Consider the following 21,311-nt stretch of genomic DNA (forward strand, 5'->3'; position numbering starts at 1 on the left):
TTACTTTAGTCTTTATAAAGTCAACTTATGTCAAATCTAAATAGGGCCCATAAAGTACAGACCTGCTAAATGTTATTACACACTTTGCTTCCCGTACCATACCATAGCTGTTTCTGGACTGCTGCCTCAGTCATAGCTGAGATTCCTGACGTCAATGAAATCTGGAACTTATTCAGTGTTCTAGTGAATACATTTCTCTCAGTCAGGATGAGAATGGAGTCCGGTAAAACACTCTCCTCTCACAGCTGTTTGTAACATAGTGAGGTCTGAACCAGCATAGGACAGACACAGACATGCTGCGTACAGAGTGACACAGTTGATCAGTTGAGTTTACTGACAACTGGATAAGAAAATGTTCCTTTTGTTGAGCTATAAATAACCCAACCACTCATCAAATCAAAATATAAATTTTGTTGGTCACATACGCATATTTAGCAGATGTTATTGCGAGAGTAGCGAAATGCTTGTGTTTCTAGCTCCAACAGTGCATTAATACCTAACAATTCACAACAATACACACACATATAAAAGTAAAATAATGGAATATATAAATAACCGGGTGAAAGCCACCTAGAGATGGCTATTTAACAGTCTGATGGCCTTGAGATACAAACTGTTTTTCAGTCTCTCGGTCCCAGCTTTGATCCACCTGTACTGACCTCGCCTTCTGGATGATAGCGGGGTGAACAGGCAGTGGCTCAGGTGGTTGATGTCCTTGATAATTATTTCACCCTTCCTGTGACATCGGGTGCTGTAGGTGTCCTGGAGGGCAGGTAGTTTGCCCCCGGTGATGCGTTGTGCAGAACTCACTACCCTCTGGAAAGCCTTGCAGTTGAGGGCGGTGCAGTTGCCGTACCAGGCGGTGATACAGCCCGACAAGATGCTCTCAATTGTGCATCTGTAAACGTTTGTGAGGGTTTTTGGTGACAAGCCGAATTTCGCTGTTACACCTTCTTCACCACACTGTCTGTGGGGACGGACCATTTCAGATCGTCAGTGACGTGTACGCCGAGGAACTTTCCACCTTCTTGTGACGAACATCAAAAGGATTAGACCAAGGTGCAGCGTGGTACGTGTTCATATTTCTATTTTTTATTAAACTCAGAACACGAAATCAAAACAACAAACAAAGAAAAAAAAAAACGTCACGTTCTGCAGGCTTTACTGAGCTGTACGAAAACAAGATCCCACCCTGAAGGAGGGAAAAAGGGCTGCCTAAGTATGGTTCCCAATCAGAGACAACGATAGACAGCTGCCTCTGATTGGAAACCATACTAGGCCAATCAAAGGAAAGAAAAAAACATAGAAATATGACACATAGAATGCCCACCCCATGTCACACCCTGACCTAACCAAACAGAGAAAAACGTCTCTCTCAGCTCAGGGCGTGACACATCTCCACTTCGGTCCTATCGATGTGGATAGAGGCGTGCCCCCTCTGCTGTTTCCTGAAGTACACGATCAGCTCTTTTGTTTTGTTGACATTGAGGGATAGGTTATTTTCCTGGCACCACTCTCCCAGGGCTCTCACCTCCTCCCCTGTAGGCTGTCTCGTCATTAATGGTAATCAGGCCCACTACTGTGGTGTCGTCTGCAAACTTGATGACTGAGTTGGAGGCGTGAGCACACACCCTTGTGGGGCCCCTGTGTTGAGGATCAGCGAAGTGGAGGTGTTGTTTCATGCTGAGAGAGAGAGAGGCTCTGTGGTATGTTGGTAAAACTACAGTAATCCTCGTAATCTTCCTGATGACAGCCAGTCATGGAGAATAGTAGTCACATTCAAGATACTGTAGATATTTAGCAAATAAACTGTCAATTACTACTCTGGCTAAGATATGTTCCACTTCAAAAGACTTATGAAGACCGACACAACGTAGCACAACTGCCATGAAAATATGGTAAAATCTCCTGTCTGTAAAACTGTGCTGTACAACATGCTGCCTGCTAGCAGCTGGTTTGAGTCCTGAGCCCATTTGTTTCCCTCTGAGCATCAGAGAACTGTTCCCTTCCCATTCCCTGGTATCCCGTGGCAAACCACCGCAGCTCTCTGGTCAGCCCTACTACAGCCTTACCTCTCTGGTCAGCCCTACTACAGCCTTACCTCTCTGGTCAGCCCTACTACAGCCTTACCTCTCTGGTCAGCCCTACTACAGCCTTACCTCTCTGGTCAGCCCTACTACAGCCTTACCTCTCTGGTCAGCCCTACTACAGCCTTACCTCTCTGGTCAGCCCTACTACAGCCTTACCTCTCTGGTCAGCCCTACTACAGTCTTACCTCTCTGGTCAGCCCTACTACAGCCTTACCTCTCTGGTCAGCCCTACTACAGTCTTACCTCTCTGGTCAGCCCTACTACAGCCTTACCTCTCTGGTCAGCCCTACTACAGCCCTACCTCTCTGGTCAGCCCTACTACAGCCTTAGTACAGCCCTACTACAGTCTTACCTCTCTGGTCAGCCCTACTACAGCCTTACCTCTCTGGTCAGCCCTACTACAGCCCTACCTCTCTGGTCAGCCCTACTACAGCCTTAGTACAGCCCTACTACAGTCTTACCTCTCTGGTCAGCCCTACTACAGTCTTACCTCTCTGGTCAGCCCTACTACAGCCTTACTACAGCCCTACTACAGCCTTAGTACAGCCCTACTACAGTCTTACCTCTCTGGTCAGCCATACTACAGTCTTACCTCTCTGGTCAGCCCTACTACAGTCTTACCTCTCTGGTCAGCCCTACTACAGCCTTAGTACAGCCCTACTACAGTCTTACCTCTCTGGTCAGCCCTACTACAGTCTTACCTCTGGTCAGCCCTACTACAGCCTTACTACAGCCCTACTACAGCCTTAGTACAGCCCTACTACAGTCTTACCTCTCTGGTCAGCCATACTACAGTCTTACCTCTCTGGTCAGCCCTACTACAGCCTTACCTCTCTGGTCAGCCCTACTACAGTCTTAGCTCTCTCGTTAGCCCTACTACAGCCTTACTACAGCCCTACTACAGCCTTAGTACAGCCCTACTACAGTCTTACCTCTCTGGTCAGCCATACTACAGTCTTACCTCTCTGGTCAGCCCTACTACAGTCTTACCGCTCTGGTCAGCCCTACTACAGCCCTACTACAGTCTTACCGCTCTGGTCAGCCCTACTACAGCCCTAGTACAGTCTTACCTCTCTGGTCAGCCCTACTACAGCCTTACCTCTCTGGTCAGCCCTACTACAGCCTTACCTCTCTGGTCAGCCCTACTACAGCCTTACCTCTCTGGTCAGCCCTACTACAGCCTTACCTCTCTGGTCAGCCCTACTACAGCCTTACCTCTCTGGTCAGCCCTACTACAGCCTTACCTCTCTGGTCAGCCCTACTACAGCCTTACCTCTCTGGTCAGCCCTACTACAGTCTTACCTCTCTGGTCAGCCCTACTACAGCCTTACCTCTCTGGTCAGCCCTACTACAGTCTTACCTCTCTGGTCAGCCCTACTACAGCCTTACCTCTCTGGTCAGCCCTACTACAGCCCTACCTCTCTGGTCAGCCCTACTACAGCCTTAGTACAGCCCTACTACAGTCTTACCTCTCTGGTCAGCCCTACTACAGCCTTACCTCTCTGGTCAGCCCTACTACAGCCCTACCTCTCTGGTCAGCCCTACTACAGCCTTAGTACAGCCCTACTACAGTCTTACCTCTCTGGTCAGCCCTACTACAGTCTTACCTCTCTGGTCAGCCCTACTACAGCCTTACTACAGCCCTACTACAGCCTTAGTACAGCCCTACTACAGTCTTACCTCTCTGGTCAGCCATACTACAGTCTTACCTCTCTGGTCAGCCCTACTACAGTCTTACCTCTCTGGTCAGCCCTACTACAGCCTTAGTACAGCCCTACTACAGTCTTACCTCTCTGGTCAGCCCTACTACAGTCTTACCTCTGGTCAGCCCTACTACAGCCTTACTACAGCCCTACTACAGCCTTAGTACAGCCCTACTACAGTCTTACCTCTCTGGTCAGCCATACTACAGTCTTACCTCTCTGGTCAGCCCTACTACAGCCTTACCTCTCTGGTCAGCCCTACTACAGTCTTAGCTCTCTCGTTAGCCCTACTACAGCCTTACTACAGCCCTACTACAGCCTTAGTACAGCCCTACTACAGTCTTACCTCTCTGGTCAGCCATACTACAGTCTTACCTCTCTGGTCAGCCCTACTACAGTCTTACCGCTCTGGTCAGCCCTACTACAGCCCTACTACAGTCTTACCGCTCTGGTCAGCCCTACTACAGCCCTAGTACAGTCTTACCTCTCTGGTCAGCCCTACTATAGCCTTACCTCTCTGGTCAGCCCTACTACAGCCTTACCTCTCTGGTCAGCCCTACTACAGTCTTACCTCTCTGGTCAGCCCTACTACAGCCTTACCTCTCTGGTCAGCCCTACTACAGCCCTACCTCTCTGGTCAGCCCTACTACAGCCTTAGTACAGCCCTACTACAGTCTTACCTCTCTGGTCAGCCCTACTACAGCCTTACCTCTCTGGCCAGCCCTACTACAGCCCTACCTCTCTGGTCAGCCCTACTACAGCCTTAGTACAGCCCTACTACAGTCTTACCTCTCTGGTCAGCCATACTACAGTCTTACCTCTCTGGTCAGCCCTACTACAGTCTTACCTCTCTGGTCAGCCCTACTACAGCCTTACCTCTCTGGTCAGCCCTACTACAGCCTTACCTCTCTGGTCAGCCCTACTACAGCCTTACCTCTCTGGTCAGCCCTACTACAGCCTTACCTCTCTGGTCAGCCCTACTACAGCCTTACCTCTCTGGTCAGCCCTACTACAGCCCTACCTCTCTGGTCAGCCCTACTACAGCCTTACCTCTCTGGTCAGCCCTACTACAGCCTTACTACAGCCCTACCTCTTATCTCATGTCTTTTATTAATGGTTGCGAATTCCCGCTAACTTTCCCAAAATTCCCCAGTGTTCCAGAAATCCTGGTTCTTGGAATTTATTTACGTGGGAATGAGCAGGAAGTATGGGAATCTGGCCACCAGAACTTCTGGGAAAAACTGCATTCTGGGAAAGTTAATGGAATTTTGCGACCCTACTTGTATTCTTTAATCTCTAGTTTCATGAGAGTTTTGAGACGTCCTCAGGTCCTTCTGTGAGCCATACGTTCTTATGGGATTTACAGTGCCTTGAGAAATGATTCCATACCCCTTGATCTATTCCACATTTTATTTTGTTACAGCCTGAATTCAAAATGGATTAAATATATTTGGTTTTCTCTTACCTATCTATACACAATACCCCCGTTATGAGAAAGTGAAAACATGTTTTAGACATTTTAGAAAAATTATTGAAAATGAAATACTGAAATATCTCATTTACATAAGACATAAGACATTCATGGCAAGACATGAAAATGTCTGTCTGGCAATGATCAACAACCAATTTTGTCAGAACTTTTAAGATTTTTTAAAATAATAATGGGTAAATGCAACCCTACAACATATTGACTTAGGTGTGTAATTCACACACCTAAGTCAATATGTTGTAGGGTTGCATTTACCCATTATTATTTTTAAAAAATCTTAAAAGTTCTGACAAAATTGGTTGTTGATCATTGCTAGACAGACATTTTCATGTCTTGCCATAGATTTTCAAACGAATTTAAGTCAAAACTGTAACTAGGCCACTCAGGAAAATGCAGTGTTGTCTTGGTAAACAACTCCAGTGAATATTTAGCCTTGTGTTTTAGGTTATTGACCTGCTGAAAGGTGAATTTGTCTTCCAGTGTCTGTTGGGAAGCAGACTGAACCAGGTTTTCCTCCTGGATTTTACCTGAGCTTAGCTCTATTCCGTTTCTTTTTTATCCTAAAAAAAAACACCTCTAGTCTTTGCCAATGTCAAGCATACCCATAACATGATGCAGCCACTGCCATGGTTGAAAATATGAAGAGTGGTACTCAGTGATTTCCCCCCAAACATAGCGCTTTGTATTCAGCAGATAAACTGAATTTCTTTGCCGGATTTATTGTAGTTTTATTTTATGTGCCTTGTTGCAAACAGGATGCAGGTTTTGGAATGTTTTTCATTCTATACAGGCTTCCTTCTTTTCACTCTGTAATTTAGGTTAGTATTGTGGAGTAACTACAATGTTGTTGATCCATCCTCAGTTTTCTCCGATCACAGCCATTAAACTATGTAACTGTTTTAAAGTCACCATTGGCCTCATGGTGAAATCCCTGAGTGGTTTCCTTCCTCTCCGGCAACTGAGTTAGGAAGGGCGCCTGTATATTTGTAGTGACTGGGTGTATTGATACACCATCCAAAGTGTAATTAATAACTTCCCCATGCTCAAAGGGATATTCAATGTCTGCTTTTTTTTTTTTACCCATCTACCAACAGGTGCCCTTTGAGAGGCTGAATGTGGTTGAATCCGTGTTTGAAGTTCACTGCTGGACTGAGGGACCTTACAGATAATTGTATGTGTGGGGTACAGAGATGAGGAAGTCATTCATAAATCATGTTAAACACTATTATTGAACAGCGTGAGTCCATGCAATTTATTATGTGACTTGTTAAGCACATTTGTACTCCTAAACATATTTAGGCTTTCCGTAAGGGGTTGAATACTTATTGACTTAAGACATTTCAGATTTAATTTTTTTTTGTTAATTCATTCATTTTGTTAACATTTCTAAAAACGTAATTCCACTTTGACGTTATGGGGTATTGTGTGTAGATCAGTGACACAACATCTGTATTTAATCAATTTTAAATTCAAGATGTAACACAACAAAACGTGGAAAAAGTCAAGGGGTGTAAATACTTTCTGAAGGCACTGTATAATGGTATAGAAGTTGTACCCTTCCTGACTACAGAGATATTCCTATTTAAAACGGTTTTCTCAGTGACCGTAGCTGTTTTCCTGTACAGTATACAACATAACAATACCCCTTATACATGAAACACAAGCCCCTCCACCTATCCTGACTTATTCTACCTCCATCAAATACGATGGTATCTTTTTGAGTCAAATGGCTGAAATTCCTTTACGAGATACGAAGAGAGAGAGAGAGAGAATGACTTTCCCACGATTGTTGCTGTCTGTCTGCATTCATTCTTTATCATATATTCCCTGGGGGGCCTCTGAGAGAGGTAGAGAGAGAAGTAGAGAGAGAGGAGAGAGAAAAAGAGTGAGAGAGAATGGGAGAGAGAGAGAGGAGAGAGAGAGAGCATGCCTGTCTTGCCTCTGTCCCGCCGTGTCCCACTTCCAGCTTCAGCCCTATGTCCCCCTGTCTGACCATCTGTCTGACGGGAAGGTCTCATTGTTCATGGGGCTGATGGCGTAGATGTCTGGGGGGGGGGGGTGCTTGTGCTCCTCTGGTCCTCCAGACACCGGCCGCAGGACTCTGGAATGTTGCAGAGACAGAGGGGCATGTGCAGCGGGGGACTGGGCTTGTGGAACGCTGCCAGACTGACTGACAGACAGGCCAGGAGGAAAAACGTGCTCTTTCTTTCTCCCTCCCTCTTTCTCTCTCTTTCCTCTCTATCTCCTTCCTCCCTCTTTCTCTCTCTTTCCTCTCTCTCTCTTTCCTCCCTGTCTCTCTTTTTCCTCTCTCTCTCGCTCTCATCTAACAAAGGATGTAGTTCAGCTGCCGTGTAGTCATCACAGCATCACAGCAGAGCTATTTAAACCTGCTGTTATAGGCTGGCTGGCTGCCCCATCACCAGTGACTTGGTCTGGTGACTAACCTCATCTGTCTGCCTGTGTTGACTGGGTCCTTCTCCAGTCCTACTGTGTTGACTGGGACCTTCTCCAGTCCTACTGTGTTGACTGGGACCTTCTCCAGTCCTACTGTGTTGACTGGGACCTTCTCCAGTCCTACTGTGTTGACTGTGTTGCTCATATGATAAAAAAAAACGAGTAATCTGGATTAGGCAGGGCCATTAAAAAAGTTAATCAATGTGATTTTTCCATAAATAGACAAGTGTTTACCTCTCCATGGTTGCAGAATCTTATCTATTTTTGCTAACTTTCTATTGAAATTAATTGTGGTAAATTCATTTATATTTTTTGAGATGTGAATACCAAGTATGTCTACTTCACCGTTCCGCCCATTTTATTGGTAAACTATAAGGTAGTGTAAACACAGTATTTTTTTAATGATCTAATACAAAATATGGTACACTTGTCATAATTAGGTTTTAATCCAGAGAGGCTAGAAAAGTGTAGGTATTACAGACTCGGTCAGGGAGAGGTTGAAAATGTCAGTGAAGACACTTGCCAGTTGGTCCGCGCATACTCTGAGTACACGTCCTGGTAATCCGTCTGGCCCCGTGGCTTTGTGAACGTTGACCTGTTTAAAGGTCTTGTTCACATCGGCTACGGAGAGCGTGATCACACAGTCGTCTGGAACAGCTGGTGCTCTCATGCATGCTTCAGTGTTGCTTGCCTCGAAGTGAGCATAAAAGGCCTTCAGCTCGTCTGGTAGGCTCGCGTCACTGGGCAGCTCGCATCTGGATTTCCCTTTGTAGTCCGTAATAGTTTTCAAGCCCTGCCACATCCGACAAGCGTCAAAGCCGGTGTAGTAGGATTCAATCTTAGTCCTGTATTGACACTTTGTCTATTTGATGGTTCATCTGAGGGCGTAGCGGGATTTCTTATAAGCATCCGGATTAGTGTCCCACTCCTTGAAAATCCCACTCCTAGCATTTAGCTTGGTGCTGATGTTGCCTGTAATCCATGGCTTCTGGTTGGGATATGTACGTACGTTTACTGTGGGGACGACGTCGTCGATGCACTTATTGATGAAGCCGGTGACTGAGGTGGTGTACTCCTGAATGCCATTGGCTGAATCCCGGAACATATTCCAGTCTGTGCTAGCAAAACAGTCCTGTAGCTTAGCTTCCGCGTCATCTGACCACTTCCGTATTGAGCTTACTTCCTCCTTTTAGTTTTTGCTTGTAAGCAGGAATCAGAAGGATAGAATTATGGCCAAATATGCCAAATCAGACGGTTTCGGAAGATGGGCAGGAACTTTGCTGTCCTGTCCTGACGTTAGGGTGGGAAGCTCAATCCACCATCGGGGTGCCAGGATAGAGAAGAGCTTTGACTGGGCTGAGCAGGTGCTTTGACTGGGCTGAGCGGGTGCTTTGACTGGGCTGAGCGGGAGTGCCAAGAGACCAGAGGTGGCAGACTGAAGTGCTTGGGCTGGGGATGTTGGGTTTGAGCATAGCCTGAAGGTAGGGAGGGATTCCTACCTGCTCCGCTTCCTGTCTGAGGAAGAGTTGTACTCTACGGATGTTGTAGAGCATGAACCTGCAGGAGCTAGTCACTGCTTTGATGTTTCCGTTGAACGACGTGGTTTTGTCTAGGATCACACCAAGGTTCTTTACAGTCTGGGAGGGGTGACACCATGGAGTTGTCAAACGTGATGGAGAGGTCTTGGAGCGGGAAGGCCTTCCCGGGGAGGAAAAGCAGCTCAGTCTTGTCAAGGTTATTCCCTTTTGAACATTTTTGGGATGTGTTGAGAAACAACAATCTCTCTCTGTCATTCCTCCATCTGGTTCCCACCATAGCGATTCTATATGTACTTGTATGGTTCCCACAGCCTTGTCATTCCTATCAGTTAGACTTTATATCCTCTGTTTCTAGCCGGGAAATACAAGAGAGAAAGAGGGCGGGTGACCTTAATAATCCCCTTCCTCCTGTACCTCAGGAAGACACTGCAAATTTGTGTGTATTGAGATAGGCCCGGATTCTGACCCGAGTTAAGCGACCATAAATGAAACGTAATTCCCTTTTTTATGCACTTTTTTTTTATGACCTTGAACTTAAGCATGAGAATAGCATGCCATTTACCCGCTATTCGGTTTGGGGGGAGTGGAGATTAAATAAATGAAGGTGTGGAGGAGGCGTGTCTATAGATACACTGTATTAATGAAGGTGTGGAGGAGGCGTGTCTACAGATACACTGTATTAATGAAGGTGTGGAGGAGGCGTGTGAGTGGAGGAGGCGTGTCTACAGATACACTGTATTAATGAAGGTGTGGAGGAGGTGTGTCTATAGATACACTGTATTAATGAAGGTGTGGAGGAGGTGTGTCTATAGATACACTGTATTAATGAAGGTGTGGTGGAGGTGTGTCTACAGATGAGCTGTATTAATGAAGGTGTGTTGAAGGCGTGTCTACAGATGAGCTGTATTAATGAAGGTGTGTTGAAGGCGTGTCTACAGATGAGCTGTATTAATGAAGGTGTGTTGAAGGCGTGTCTATAGATGCACTGTATTAATGAAGGTGTGGAGGAGGCGTGTCTATAGATACACCATATTAATGAAGGTGTGTCTACAGATACACTGTATTAATGAAGGTGTGGAGGAGGCGTGTCTACAGATACACTGTATTAATGAAGGTGTGGAGGAGGTGTGTCTATAGATACACTGTATTAATGAAGGTGTGGAGGAGGTGTGTCTATAGATACACTGTATTAATGAAGGTGTGGAGGAGGCGTGTCTATAGATACACTGTATTAATGAAGGTGTGGAGGAGGCGTGTCTACAGATACACTGTATTAATGAAGGTGTGGAGGAGGCGTGTGAGTGGAGGAGGCGTGTCTACAGATACACTGTATTAATGAAGGTGTGGAGGAGGTGTGTCTATAGATACACTGTATTAATGAAGGTGTGGAGGAGGTGTGTCTATAGATACACTGTATTAATGAAGGTGTGGTGGAGGTGTGTCTACAGATGAGCTGTATTAATGAAGGTGTGTTGAAGGCGTGTCTACAGATGAGCTGTATTAATGAAGGTGTGTTGAAGGCGTGTCTACAGATGAGCTGTATTAATGAAGGTGTGTTGAAGGCGTGTCTACAGATGAGCTGTATTAATGAAGGTGTGGAGGAGGCGTGTCTACAGATGAGCTGTATTAATGAAGGTGTGTTGAAGGCGTGTCTACAGATGAGCTGTATTAATGAAGGTGTGTTGAAGGCGTGTCTACAGATGAGCTGTATTAATGAAGGTGTGTTGAAGGCGTGTCTACAGATGAGCTGTATTAATGAAGGTGTGTTGAAGGCGTGTCTACAGATGAGCTGTATTAATGAAGGTGTGGAGGAGGCGTGTCTACAGATGAGCTGTATTAATGAAGGTGTGTTGAAGGCGTGTCTACAGATACACTGTATTCTGACCTTGACTTTTAATTCCCTCATAAATCCACCACTTTTACGTGTGAGGAAATCATGGTTGAGCGAACCTGCTTGTTCCAAGTGGGGAAAAGCATCTACTTTCTTTATTCCAATAGAAATTAACAGCATTCTCCATGCAATGTCGTTTATAAATGGAGAAGTTAGTTTATTGATAAGAGCTAGCTAAATGACTAAACCGTTTGGAGAAGGGGGAATGTAAATACACATAGGAATTGTTTTTGTAACGTAGGCGCAGCGAGTCAGGAAGCAGGTGCAGTTAGATGAGTTTAATAATAATGAACGTAGAACGATACAAGACAAGCGTCTGACAAGGAAAAAATTAACAATACTGCCTGATGAGGGATGACAGAAGACTAATTATATATTATAAATATATAAATGGTAAGTAATCAAGGGAGCAATGAAATCCAGGTGTGCCTGACGATGTGACGCAGGTGTGCGTAAAGATGGGTTGCCAGGTGTGCGTAAAGATGGGTTGCCAGGTGTAAGTAAAGATGGGTTGCCAGGTGTGCGTAAAGATGGGTTGCCAGGTGTGCGTAAAGATGGGTTGCCAGGTGTGCGTAAAGATGGGTTGCCAGGTGTGCGTAAAAATGGGTTGCCAGGTGTGCATAAAGATGGGTTGCCTGGTGTGCGTAAATATGGGTTGCCAGGTGTGCGTAAATATGGGTTGCCAGGTGTGCGTAAAGATGGGTTGCCAGGTGTGTGTAAAAATGGGTTGCCTGGTGTGCGTAAAGATGGGTTGCCAGGTGTGCGTAAAGATGGGTTGCCAGGTGTGCGTAAAGATGGGTTGCCAGGTGTGCGTAAAGATGGGTTGCCAGGTGTGCGTAAAGATTGGTTGCAAGGTGTGCGTAAAAATGGGTTGCCAGGTGTGCGTAAAGGTGGGTTGCCAGGACCGGTGGTTAGTAGGCCGGTGACGTTGAGCGCCAGAGCGGGGGATCAGGAGTAGACGTGAGAGTTCTAGATAATTTTTCCTTATGATCCCTGGAGACTAATGTGAAACCAGCCATATTGAAGCATATCGAAAATCATATCAACGTGACGTATATAATATATGTTATATCCTCTTTTCCACAGTGAAATAGGCTATAAATAGCTGTGCCTTCATTCCGAATTTTAACTGTGTGACCTCATAATTTGCGTTGATGAAATTGTGAGGTCCAGGCAACAGGCTTCAGTATGGCTGAACCTGCCCAGATGATCTATGTGCTGTAGAATGGTTTCATTATAGCCTGTGCCTGCGTTTTTTTTCTCTGTTTTATTTTACCATTTGTATCGTGTTAAATATCAGCTACTAGCGGGGAGCCACCGTCAGTAATACCCACGTACATTTATAACGATAACGATTCATTTTCTTCAACTTCTAGCCTACGTTTTGCACCGTTACATTCCGTTTACCTTTCTTTTTTTAAGTCACGTCCGTGTAGTTGTTCTTTCCTCTGTCCGTGTAGTTGTTCTTTCCTCTGTCCGTGTAGTTGTTCTTTCCTCTGTCCGTGTAGTTGTTCTTTCCTCTGTCCGTGTAGTTGTTCTTTCCTCTGTCCGTGTAGTTGTTCTTTCCTCTGTCCGTGTAGGTACCGGAACATCGGCTCTCAGACCAACTGGCCGTAAGACTGCTAAATAGCCAGACTGCTAAATAGCCAGACTGCTAAATAGCCAGACTGCTAAATAACCAGACTGCTAAATAGCCAGACTGCTAAATAGCCAGACTGCTAAATAGCCAGACTGCTAAATAACCAGACTGCTAAATAACCAGACTGCTAAATAACCAGACTTTTAAATAACCAGACTGCTAAATAGCCAGACTGCTAAATAACCAGACTGCTAAATAGCCAGACTGCTAAATAACCAGACTGCTAAATAGCCAGACTGCTAAATAGCCAGACTGCTAAATAGCCAGACTGCTAAATAACCAGACTGCTAAATAGCCAGACTGCTAAATAGCCAGACTGCAAAATAACCAGACTGCTAAATAGCCAGACTGCTAAATAACCAGACTGCTAAATAACCAGACTGCTAAATAACCAGACTGCTAATTAGCCAGACTGCTAAATAGCCAGACTGCTAAATAGCCAACTAATGGTACTCAAACTATCTGCATTGACCCTACTCACCCTCACTAGACTATATATACACACTATATATACACACTATATACACACTATATATACACACTATATATACACTATATACACACATATACACACTTATACACACTATATACACACTATATGCACACTATATACACACTATGTACACACTATGTACACACTATATACACACTATATACACACTATATATACACTCACTAGACTAAATATACTCACTATATACACACTCACTGGACTATATATACTCACTATATACACACTATATACACACTATGTACACTCTATATACACACTATATACACACTATATATACACACTATATACACACTCACTAGACTATATATACACACTATATACACACTATATACACACTCACTAGACTATATATACACACTATATACACACTACATACACACTATATATACACTCACTAGACTATATATACTCACTATATACACACTCACTAGACTATATATACTCACTATATACACACTCACTGGACTATATATACACACTATATACACACTATATATACACACTATATACACACTCACTAGACTATATAAACTCACTACATACACACTCACTGGACTATATATACACACTATATGTACACTATATATACACACTCACTACACTATATATACACACTATATACACACTCACTAGACTATATATACTCACTATATACACACTCACTAGACTATATATACTCACTATATACACACTCACTGGACTATATATACACACTATATACACACTATATATACACTATATATACACACTCACTACACTATATATACACACTATATACACACTCACTAGACTATATATACTCACTATATACACACTCACTAGACTATATATACACACTATATACACACTATATATACACACTCACTACACTATATATACACACTATATACACACTCACTAGATAATATATACACACTCACTGGACTATATATACACACTATATACACACTCACTGGACTATATATAAACACTATATACACACTCACTGGACTATATATACACACTATATACACACACACTAGACTATATATACACACTATATACACACTCAGTAGACTATATATACTCACTATATACACACTCACTAGACTATATATACACACTATATACACACTCACTAGACTATATATATATACACACAATATATACACACTATATACACACACTAACTAGACTATATATACACACTATATATACACTCACTAGACTCTATATACACACTATATACACACTCAGTAGACTATATATACACACTATATACACACTCACTAGACTATATATACAAACTATATACACACTATATACACACTCACTACTATATATACACACTATATACACACACTAGACTATATACACACACTATATACACACACACACTAGACTATATATACACACTATATACACACTATATACACACTCAGTAGACTATATATACACACTATATACACACTCACTAGACTATATATACACACTATATACACACTCACTAGACTATATATACACACTATATACACACTCACTAGACTATATATACACACTCACTGGACTATACATACACACTATATACACACTCACTGGACTATATATACTCACTATATACACACTATATACACACTATATACACACTATATACACACTCACTAGACTATATATACACACTATGAACACACTATATACACACTATAAACACACTCACTAGACTATATATACACACTATATACACACTATATACACACTCACAAGACTATATATACACACCATATACACACTATATACACACTATATACACACTATATACACACTCACTAGACTATATATACACACTATATACACACTATATACACACTATAAACACACTCACTAAACTATATATACACACTATATACACACTATATACACACTCACAAGACTATATATACACACCATATACACACTATATACACACTATATACACACTCACTAGACTATATATATATACACACTATATACACACTCACTACACTATATATACACACTATATACACACTATCTAGACTATATATACACACTATATACACACTCACTAGACTATATATACACACTATATACACACTCACTAGACATTATATACACACTATATACACACTCACTACACTATATATACACACTATATACACACTCACTAGACTATATATACACACTATATACACACTCACTACACTATATATACACTATACACAATCACTAGACTATATATACACACTATATACACTCACTAGACATTGATCTGGTACTTCCTGTATATAGCTCCACATTGATCTGGTACTGGTACTTCCTGTATATAGCTCCACATTGATCTAGTACTTCCTGTATCTAGCTCCACATTGATCTGGTACTGGTACTCCCTGTATATAGCTCCATATTGATATGGTACTCCCTGTATATTGCTCCACATTGATCTGGTACTCCCTGTATAGAGCTCCACATTGATCTGGTACTCCCTGTATATTGCTCCACATTGATCTGGTACTGGTACTCCCTGTATATAGCTCCACATTGATCTGGTACTGGTACTCCCTGTATATAGCTCCACATTGATCTGGTACTGGTACTCCCTGTATATAGCTCCACATTGATCTGGTACTGGTACTCCCTGTATATAGCTCCACATTGATCTGGTACTCCCTGTATATAGCTCCACAGTGATCTGGTACTCCCTGTATATAGCTCCACATTGATCTGGTACTTCCTGTATATTGCTCCACATTGATCTGGTACTTCCTGTATATAGCTCCACATTGATCTGGTACTGGTACTTCCTGTATATAGCTCCACATTGATCTGGTACTCCCTGTATATAGCTCCACATTGATCTGGTACTTCCTGTATATAGCTCCACATTGATCTGGTACTTCCTGTATATAGCTCCACATTGATCTGGTACTCCATGTATATAGCTCCACATTGATCTGGTACTGGTACTCCCTGTATATAGCTCCACATTGATCTGGTACTTCCTGTATATAGCTCCACTTGATCTGGTACTGGTACTCCCTGTATATAGCTCCACATTGATCTGGTGCTGGTACTCCCTGTATATAGCTCCACATTGATCTGGTACTGGTACTTCCTGTATATAGTTCCACATTGATCTGGTACTTCCTGTATATAGCTCCACATTGATCTGGTACTTCCTGTATATAGCTCCACATTGATCTGGTACTTCCTGTATATAGTTCCACATTGATCTGGTACTGGTACTTCCTGTATATAGTTCCACATTGATCTGGTACTTCCTGTATATAGCTCCACATTGATCTGGTACTTCCTGTATATAGCTCCACATTGATCTGGTACTGGTACTCCCTGTATATAGCTCCACATTGATCTGGTACTCCCTGTATATAGCTCCACATTGATCTGGTATTGGTACTCCCTGTATATAGCTCCACATTGATCTGGTACTTCCTGTATATAGCTCCACATTGATCTGGTACTTCCTGTATATAGCTCCACATTGATCTGGTACTGGTACTTCCTGTATATAGTTCCATATTGATCTGGTACTTCCTGTATATAGCTCCACATTGATCTGGTACTTCCTGTATATAGTTCCACATTGATCTGGTACTTCCTGTATATTGCTCCACATTGATCTGGTACTGGTACTTCCTGTATATAGTTCCAGATTGATCTGGTACTTCCTGTATATAGCTCCACATTGATCTGGTACTTCCTGTATATAGCTCCACATTGATCTGGTACTGGTACTCCCTGTATATAGCTCCACATTGATCTGGTACTTCCTGTATATAGCTCCACATTGATCTGGTACTGGTACTTCCTGTATATAGTTCCACATTGATCTGGTACTTCCTGTATATAGCTCCACATTGATCTGGTACTTCCTGTATATAGCTCCACATTGATCTGGTACTCCCTGTATACAGCTCCACAATGATCTGGTACTCCCTGTATATAGCTCCACATTGATCTGGTACTCCCTGTATATAGCTCCACATTGATCTGGTACTCGCTGTATATTGCTCCACATTGATCTGGTACTCCCTGTATATAGCTCCACATTGATCTGGTACTGGTACTCCCTGTATATAGCTCCACATTGATCTGGTACTCCCTGTATATAGCTCCACAGTGATCAGGTACTCCCTGTATATAGCTCCACATTGATCTGGTACTTCCTGTATATAGCTCCACATTGATCTGGTACTCCCTGTATATAGCTCCACATTGATCTGGTACTTCCTGTATATAGCTCCACATTGATCTGGTAGTCCATGTATATAGCTCCACATTGATCTGGTACTGGTACTTCCTGTATATAGTTCCATATTGATCTGGTACTTCCTGTATATAGCTCCACATTGATCTGGTACTTCCTGTATATAGTTCCACATTGATCTGGTACTTCCTGTATATAGCTCCACATTGATCTGGTACTGGTACTTCCTGTATATAGTTCCACATTGATCTGGTACTTACTGTATATAGCTCCACATTGATCTGGTACTTCCTGTATATAGCTCCACATTGATCTGGTACTGGTACTCCCTGTATATAGCTCCACATTGATCTGGTACTTCCTGTATATAGCTCCACATTGATCTGGTACTGGTACTTCCTGTATATAGTTCCACATTGATCTGGTACTTGCTGTATATAGCTCCACATTGATCTGGTACTTCCTGTATATAGCTCCACATTGATCTGGTACTTCCTGTATATAGCTCCACATTGATCTGGTACTCCCTGTATATAGCTCCACATTGATCTGGTACTTCCTGTATATAGCTCCACATTGATCTGGTACTCCCTGTATACAGCTCCACATTGATCTGGTACTTCCTGTATATAGCTCCACATTGATCTGGTACTTCCTGTATATAGTTCCATTCTTGTGTATTTTATTGTATTCCTCTTGTGTTAGTTACTATTTTATTTTGTATTATTATTTTTTAACTCTGCATCGTTAGGAAACGTTCGTAAGCAAGCATTTCACTGTAAACTGATAAATACAATTTTCTTTTATTTGACTTTGCAGATGACAAACTGACACAGCTGCCAGCTGTAGATAAACCACATGTCCTGTCCGTCTGTCCGTCCGTCCGTCTCTCTCTCTCTTTCTCTCTCTGTCTCTCTCTCTCTTTCTCTCGCTCTCTCTCCCACAATATTTGTGTGGAAAGGAATGTGGATATTCTGGTTTCTGCTCATAACAGAGGGAGTTTCACTGTCTTTCTGTGAATGTGGACATTGAACACGTTAATAAAGGCCTGTACATTGATAAAACACTTAAAATATTCTGAAAGTCCTCAAATTCAGGCATCTGTATTAACTCCAAGGACAAGAAAACTGACATCAAGTATCTAACCCTGTCATTGACCAAGGTTGTGCAGCATAGCACGAGGGTACAAGAGGAGGAAGTAGGTTTACGGTACACTCTTAGAAACAGCGATTCCAAAAGGGTTCTTCGTCTGTCCCCCACAGGTGAACCCTTTTTGGTTACAGGTGGAACTCTTCTACACAGAACCAAAAATAGTTCTACCTGTATCCAAAATATTTCTACCTGTAAGGAAAAATAGTTCTACCTGGCACCAAAAATAGTTCTACCTGGAACCAAAAATAGTTCTACCTGGCACCAAAAATAGTTCCACCTGGCACCAAAAATAGTTCTACCTGGCACCAAAAATAGTTCTACCTGGCACCAAAAAGAGTTCTACCTGGCACCAAAAATAGTTCTACCTAGCACCAAAAATAGTTCTACCTGTATCCAAAATAGTTCTACCTGGCACCAAAAATAGTTCTACCTGGAACCAAAAATAATTATCCTATGGTGGACAGTCAAAGAACCCTTTTAGGTTCATTTTTTTCTCCCCAATTGTCATGGTATCCAATTGGTAGTTACAGTCTTGTCTCATCGTTGCAACTCCCGTATGGACTCGGGAGAGGCGAAGGTCGAGAGCCGTGCGTCCTCCGAAACACGACCCCAACCAAGCCGCACTGCTTCTTGACACAATACCCACTTAACCCTGAAGCCAGCCGCACCAATGTGTCAGAGGAAACACCGTACACCTGGAGACCGTGTCAGCATGCACTGCTCCTGGCCCGCCACAAGAGTCGCTAGTGCGTGATGGGACAAGGACATCCCTGCCGGCCAAACCCTCCCCTTACCCTGACGACGCTGGGCCAATTGTGCACCGTGGGTCTCCCGGTCTCGGACGGCTGCGACAGAGCCTGGACTCGAAGCCTTAGACCACTGCGCCACTCGGGAGGCTGCACTTCATTTTCTAAGAGCGTATTTAGACCAGAGTTGAATTGTAGACAGAAGCAGTTCTGACCGAGTCCCAAACGGCACCCTATTCCCTATACAGTGAACACATTTTTTTTACCAAAGCACTATGGGCCCTGTTCAACACTAGTGCACTATAAAGGGTATAGGTTGCCATGTAGGACTCACACTGTGAGTGTCAGTCAGATGGGTTATGGTTTCATCTCTTTGTCTCCTCTGCCCTGAGAGCTCTTCCTAAACAGCTCCTCGGGGAGGAAGTGGGTAGACTGGAGGGGCTGAGTGTCATCTCAGGTGACTACACAGAAGATGTTGTCAAAGCCAACACCACCCCTACCCCAACACACATATACACACACACGCACACACACACACACACACACACACACACACACACACACACACACACACACACACACACACACACCTCCTCCTATTTCATAGTATGGTATCAGCTTCGGCAGTTTAGAACAGCCTGTGGGTAAAATAACCAATTTCCTCATTCCTCTGTCAAACAGTAATTGCTGGGTTTAATATGAGGGTGAGTTGTGTCATTTAGAAATACAATACATCAAATCAAGTTGTGTTTGTCACATGACCTCACAGTGAAATGCTGAATACAACAGGTGTAGTAGACCTCACAGTGAAATGCTGAATACAACAGGTGTAGTAGACCTTACAGTGAAATGCTGAATACAACAGGTGTAGTAGACCTTACAGTGAAATGCTGAATACAACAGGTGTAGTAGACCTTACAGTGAAATGCTGAATACAACAGGTGTAGTAGACCTCACAGTGAAATGCTGAATACAACAGGTGTAGTAGACCTTACAGTGAAATGCTGAATACAACAGGTGTAGTAGACCTCACAGTGAAATGCTGAATACAACAGGTGTAGTAGACCTTACAGTGAAATGCTGAATACAACAGGTGTAGTAGACGTCACAGTGAAATGCTGAATACAACAGGTGTAGTAGACCTCACAGTGAAATGCTGAATACAACAGGTGTAGTAGACCTCACAGTGAAATGCTGAATACAACAGGTGTATTGTACGATCTTTGTCATTAGTATTGTAATGATATCAGGTATATCAGGGTAACTAGTATTGTAATGATATCAGGTATATCAGGGTAACTAGTATTGTAATGATATCAGGTATATCAGGGTAACTAGTATTGTAATGATATCAGGTATATCAGGGTAACTAGTATTGTAATGATATCAGGTATATCAGGGTAACTAGTATTGTAATGATATCAGGTATATCAGGGTAACTAGTATTGTAATGATATCAGGTATATCAGGGTAACTAGTATTGTAATGATATCAGGTATATCAGGGTAACTAGTATTGTAATGATATCAGGTATGTCGGGGTAACTAGTATTGTAATGACAAAGTAAGACTAGATGTTCTCTCTCTGGTTGCCATTGAAAACCGGTGTGTGTCACGTCCGTCAACTATGTATCCCACCATTGCAGGAATAAAGGTTGTACTCTTTATGTGAAATCTGAAAACTTCTATCCAGTCCCGACACACCCTCATTGAAAATGGCAGGAATTGGCCCGAGTCATAAATGCTTGGAAACATCTGTTATATTAGAAAGTGCCGTCCGCATTCTTTTGCAGTTGACTGAGTCCCGTCTAACAGAGACCCTCCTTGCTGGACAGGAAGTATGCAACAATGGGAGTAGATTGCCAAAAGCACGT

The sequence above is a fragment of the Salmo salar genome, chromosome 16 (genome assembly GCF_965601325.2).
Source record: "Salmo salar chromosome 16, fSalSal1, whole genome shotgun sequence".
Classification (NCBI taxonomy): domain Eukaryota; kingdom Metazoa; phylum Chordata; class Actinopteri; order Salmoniformes; family Salmonidae; genus Salmo; species Salmo salar.